We start from the raw sequence: 6,681 nt of genomic DNA, 5'->3' as shown, positions 1-6,681 counted from the left end.
GTAGATCTCCAGACATTTCCCTTGTGCCTGAATTTTCTTTAAACCTATAATGTCTCCCTCTATTAAGGTATCTTTCATCATAATCTCTTCTTTTGTATAAGGAAGCCATGTATTTTCACTCTTTCTGATTTTTTAAATATAGGCACTTAGTGGTATACATTTCCCTCATAGTATTGTTTTTATGTATCTCAGAGTTTTTGGTGTGTTTTCATTTTCATTTAGTTTCAGGATATTTTTCTTGATTTCTTCTTTGACCCATTTATCATTCAGTAATCGATTGTTTAATCTCCATAGGTTTATGTACTTACTAGAGTTTTGCTTTCTCTCTGTTTTAAGTTTTATTGCATATGGTCAGATAGGATACATGGAGTTATTTCAATTTTTTGAATTTGCTAAGTACATCTCTTTCACATTAAAAATAACCTCAGAGGGCATTAAAGTACATTGGTGTTGCATTAAGAAGTAAAACCACATACTTCTTTTTAGGTTACTTTGACCACAGTGACCCCCTAATTTGAATTCACTTCTTTCCCTGTATCTCTGTCTGTCATTTGTGATTTCTGGCCTGTCTGTCTGTGCATCTTTCTGTCCCTGTTTCATTATCCCTAACAAAGGGTTTTACTCTCTTATTGAACAGCTCAGAAAACATCTCTTGGGAAAGGAATGAGGGACCCTTTACAGAAATCTTTAGCATAGCTTTCCAAGGGGAAATCACTTTACTGACCTCCAGCTGACTCTGAATAGTAAACATAACTGAAAACCTGTGTTATAAAACTATATCTATGTATTGTTTTCAACATTTATAGTGGGTAATTGTTTTATAATGTTACTTTCAACATGTTGGCTCTTTTTAGCAAATGATTACCTCCCCACATATATACACAAGTACATTTTTCTGGGTAAGAGGCATGAAAGTACATAAATTGAGATTAAAGCTATATATTAGCATATTTTGTCAAAGCTGATTACATGGACATAACAAGGTTGATTGATGCAGCATTATGCTGCTAAAAGCAGGTTCAACCTAAACAGGCTGAGCACACAGTAGGGAAGCATGTTAAGTGCATAGTCTAGAGGTGTCATTCACTTTTTTGTGACATCTGCCAAAAGTTTAGTCTTTTGAAGATCAAGAGATATTTTCATAAGATTGTATCACTACAGTTAAGATTTGCTCCAAGATGTGGTCTGTTTTATAGAAATTTGCATGAGCTGAAATGTATATTCTTTGGTGTGTGGGTGGAATATTTTGTAGATTTCTCTTAAGTCCATTTGATACATGTCATTTATTTCTGATTTTTATGTTTTTTTTTTCTGTCAGGAAGATTTGTCTATTGGAGAAAATAGAGTTCTGAAACACCCTACTATTGATAGATTGTAGCTGCTCTGCATCTTTCATTGTAGAGGTACTCTTGTTGTGAAAATTTGTCCATCAGTGTTTGGGAATCACCACAACATGAGGACTGTATTAAAGGGTCACAGCATTTGGGAGGTTGAAAACCACCATTCTGTGATCTTGCTGAAGATCTTGTCCATGCCAGTGGCCTGGGATTCTTCTCTTTCACCCATGCCTATAATTAAGGGTTGATATTTTCATGGTGTCACACATTTCCTGAATGTTTCTTTTATGTATTTTTAATTTCATACTCTTTGTGTGATCTCTGCCCTCTGTTTTATCTTTGTGACCTGGTATAGCATCTTTTACTGTACTAAATAGTAGATCCATCCACTAAACAGAATGGGTCAATTAGAAGATACTATGCCAGGCCTCCACGATAAGGACCCATTCTATTTTTAAGACTTTCCCCTGAATTTTCTAGTTGGATCATTGTTTCTCACTTCTATCTTTAGTTCAACTTGAGTTCTTTTTAATATTTCTATCTCTTTATTGAATCCATTTTTCAAATTCCAGGTTGTCGTCATTATGTCTATCAGCCTCATGTTTGTGTTTTCTTGGGCATCACCCAAACATTTATTTTCCTCTTTAATTTCATTGAGCTGTTTCTTTGACTCTTCTCTAAACACTCAGAAACCTTTGATGGAATTGTGATTGCTCTTTTAGATCAGTGTCCTGGGGCTCACTCCCATTAACATTTTTAGGACTTGGGGAAGATACTGCCTTGACCTTTCATTGCTTGAATTGTTCTCCATGAGAGATGGATATGTAGATTTCTTTTGTTGGTTCTGTGTCTGACGTGGACACAGAAGATTGGCATAAAGCACAGGATGTGTCGCAATGGTTGGGATCAGAAGTTGGATGTGGTGTGTGAAGAATGGATTCAGGTGATAGTAGGGGGTTGGCTGTGTGTTTGTGGGGCCTCTGCAACCACTACAACCAGCAGAGTAACAACCCCAGGAGGGAAGAAGGTAGTTTGACCCTGAGTAGTTTATTCTAGGCATATTTAAGCACAGCATTATTTGGTGAAAAAATTCCTGGTGATCATTAACTCAATTCCATGGGCACAATAAAGCTTAAGACATGACTACACCAAAGCTCTTTGCATGATACATGTGACATCTTCCATAAAGATAGGTTCTGTAGATTGACAAGCTCATGATGAGGCTATGGTGGAGGACGTGGTGTGGTCTTTGATACACAGATAGCTCAAAGGTCACTAGGCTGTTAACCACATTTGTTCCCAGCCTCCTGGGTGGGAACCAGGTTGTACATCCTTCTCTTTGAAGGGACAACCCCGCATGTTTAAAATTCCTGGTTCCCCTAGTGCTTATCTGTGAGGACAAGGACCTCTGTGCCTCCCACAGCTGGGGGAGGGGCTGATTTGTGTGCAAGCTGTGCATCCTGGCCTGAGCTGGAGGTGGATGACAGCATAGGTAGAGCTCACCAGAATATACCAGGGTAGTGGGTGTGGATCCCAGACTAGATCTGAGGAAGGGGAGGGTATGCAGAGGGTAGGATTAGGCAGACCCACCAGGCTAGCCCTCATGGAAGATATGCAGGACAGGACAGGGCCTGGAGGTTTGATGTGGAATGGAAAGGATGAAGTCAGGGGACTCCAGTGGGGGCAAGGACAGAGTCTTGTTTTGCATTTTTGAGACAGGACATGGCTATTCTGTAGCTCTGGCTGTCCTATAACTCACTATGTAGACCAGACTGGCCTTGAACTCACAGAGATCCATGTAGTTCTGCTTCCCAACTGCTGGGATTAATAAAGGCATGCGCCACCACACCTAGCTAAAGACAAATTTTTCAAAGGTATTTTCTGTTACTGTTATTTTGCTTGAAGTGTATTTTCTTCTCTTTTATTTTTAGTACTAAAATATTTTTAATTCTTATTTGATGTGTTGAGAGGTTTTGTCTACATGTATAAGCATGAATCATGGGTGTCCAGTGCCACAGAGGTCAGAAGAGGACCTAGGATCCTATGGAGCTGGGGTTACAGGTGGTTGTGAGATGTCAGGTAGATGCTGGGGACCTAACCTGGTCCTCTGCAAGAGCAACCATTGCTCTCCACTTCTGAGCCAGCTCTCCAGATTCTCTATCTCAATTTTATATGTTTAATTTTGTTCTTTGTTATTTTTCCTTCTTAAAAAAATAAAAATCATTTCACTAGTTACTCTATTGCTGCTCCCAAATTGCACTCTTGGTTTTTTTTTTTTTTTTTCATTTCTTCCTCTTGTAAATTAATTTTACTTTTAAACTTTTTGGCAAAGTCCCACCCTGCCCCACAAACCCAACCATCCATGGTGGCATCACCACCCCCAAGAGGCATAGACACTGCCTGCACCATAGAACCAAGAGGTGAGTGGCTGGTCTGCCAGTTGGACAACCCTGTCTATAGGCCCTAGCCCCCAAGGTACATTCCATGCCCTTCTCCTACACCATCCCAGGCCCACTAAGCAATCAGCAGGCTAGAGTCTTTTGGGGAGGATGTGCCACCCTCACCCATTGGACCCCGTAATTTGCAAGTCCCACCCCACCACACAAACCTAACAATCCACCACATCATCACTGGCCCCCAGAGGCACAAATACCACTTGCACCCATTGGACAAAGAGCAGCCCCCAGAGGCACAGACATTGCTTATTCCAGGTAGAGGAAAAGATGGGTAGACACCAGTGCAAGAATACATTCAGTAACATAAACAGCAAGATAGCACCACCAGATGGTTCACCAGATCTGAACATCCCAACACAGAAGAAGCAGAAGAAAACAACCTTTAAAAAAAAAAAAAGCTTTATGAAGATGATAGAGGCACTGAAAGAGGAAATGAAAATTTTCCTTAAAGAAATTGAGGAAAAGAAAAAAATGGAAGAAATTAATAAGCCCCTTAAAGGAAGCCAAGAAAAAACAATCAAACAGATACAGGAAACAGTTCCAAGACTTGAAAATTGAAAAAGAGGCAATTAAGAAAACACAAACTGAGGGAATTCTGGAAGCAGAAAATCTGGGTAAACAAACAGGAAATACAGATGATAACATAACCAACAGAATGCAAGAGATGGAAGAGAGAATCTCAGGAGTAAAAGATACCATAGAGGAAATAGATTCACCAATCAAAGTAAGCATTAAAGCCAACGAAGTCATAACACAAAATGCCCAGGAAATATGGGACACCATGAAAAGACCAAACCTAAGAATAACAGGGATAGAAGAAGAGGAAGAATACCAGCTCAAAGGCACAAAAACATATTCAACAAAATAAGAGAAGAAACTTTCCCAACTTAAAGAAGGACATGCCTATGAGGATAAAAGAAACTTACAGAACACCAAATACACTGGACCAAAAAAAACAAAACAAAACAAAACAAAAGCCCCTTCCCCCACATAATAATCAAAACGCTAAACATATAGAATAAAGAAGAATATTAAGAGCTGCAAAGGAAAAAAAGCCAAGTAACACATAAAGGCAGACCCATCAGAATAACACCTGACTTCTCAATGGAGATTGAAGGCCAGAAGGTCCTGGACAGCTGTTATACAGACACCAAGAGACCACAGGTGCAGCCCAGACCACTGTACCCAGCAAAACTTTCAAATACCGTAGATAGAGAAAACAAGATATTCCATGACAAAACAAGATTTAAACAACACTTAGCCATAAATCCAACCCAACGGAGAGTACTAGAAGGAAAATTCCAACCCAAGGAAGTTAGCTAAACCCACAAATACACAGGTAATAGATAATCTCATGCCAACAAATCCCAAAAAAGGGAAACACACATAATTCCATCAGAAAATAACAGGAATTAACAAGCATTGGTTATTAATACAATATCAATGAACTCAATTCACCTTTTAAAAGACATAGGCTAACAGAATGCATATGAAAACAGGAGCTAGCCTGTTGCTGCATTCAAGAAATACCTCAACTTCACAGACAGATGTTACCGCAGAGTAAAAGGGTTGGGAAAAAAATTTCCAATTAACTGGACCTAAGAAACAAGCTGGTGTGGCTATCCTAATATCTAACAAAATAGACTTCAAGCTAAAATTAACCAAAAGAGATGGAGAAGCTCATTTCATATTCCTCACAGGAAAAAATCCATCAAGATGAAGTCTCAATTCTGAACATTTATGTCCTAAATACAAGAGCACCCACATTCGTACAAGAAGCATTACTAAAGCTTAAATAACACATCAAATCCCACATACTAATAGCGGGAGTCTTTAACACCCTACCCTCACCAATGTACAGGTCTGCCAGATAGAAAATTAACAAAGAAATAAGGGAACTAACAGATGTTATGACTCAAATGGGCTTAAAAGCCATCTATAGAACATTCTGCCCAAACACAAAAGAATATGCCTTCTTCTCAGAACTTCACGGAACATTCTTTAAAACTGACCACATAAGCCGGGCATTGGTGGCACACACCTTTAGTCCCAGCACTTGGGAGTAGAGGCAGGTGGATCTCTGTGAGTTCGAGTCCAGCCTGGTCTACAAGAGCTTGTTCCAGGACAGCCTCCAAAGCCACAGAGAAACCCTGTCTCGAAAAAACAAACAAACAAACAAAAAACTGACCACATATTTGGTCACAAAGTAAATCTCAACACACACACACACAAAAAAAATTGGAATGTAACTCAGCTGTAAAAAACAATGACATCATGACATTTGCAGGCAAATGGATAGAACTAGAAAAAAATCATCCTGAGTGAGGTAACCCAGACCCCAAAAGACAAACACAGTTATGTACTCACTCACAAATGGATACTAGATGTAAGGCAAAGAATAGCCACAGAGTCCCCTGACCTGATCTTGTGGGAGTTCACAGACTCTAGACAGACAGCTTGGAGCCTGCATGGGGCTGCCTAGGCTCTCTGCATGTGTGCAACAGTTGTGTACCTTTGTCTGTCTGAGGGGCCCCTGGCAGTGGGACCAGGATCTGTCTCTGTTTCACGATCGAGGTTTAGCAACCACATTCCCTATGGTGGATGCTTTGCTCAACCTAGATGCAGTGGGAGGGGCTTAGTCTTGCCTCAACATATAGTGCCAGGCTTTGTTGACTCTGCATGACAGACCTTACCCTTTCTGAGAAGTAGATGAGGTTGATTGGGGGAGGGGGATGAGAGAAGGAAGAAAGGGAGAAGTGTGGTTGGTATATAAAATCAATAAAAAATTTAAAAGAAAAAAGGAAAAAAAACTTCTTGATGTTAATCACTTCTTTTCTTTTGTTAGTCTTCTTTTTTATTTAGTTTTTCCTCATTTTGCAAAGCTTTGA

The sequence above is a fragment of the Cricetulus griseus genome, chromosome 4 (genome assembly GCF_003668045.3).
Source record: "Cricetulus griseus strain 17A/GY chromosome 4, alternate assembly CriGri-PICRH-1.0, whole genome shotgun sequence".
Taxonomy (NCBI): domain Eukaryota; kingdom Metazoa; phylum Chordata; class Mammalia; order Rodentia; family Cricetidae; genus Cricetulus; species Cricetulus griseus.
This window is presented reverse-complemented; position numbering follows the sequence as displayed.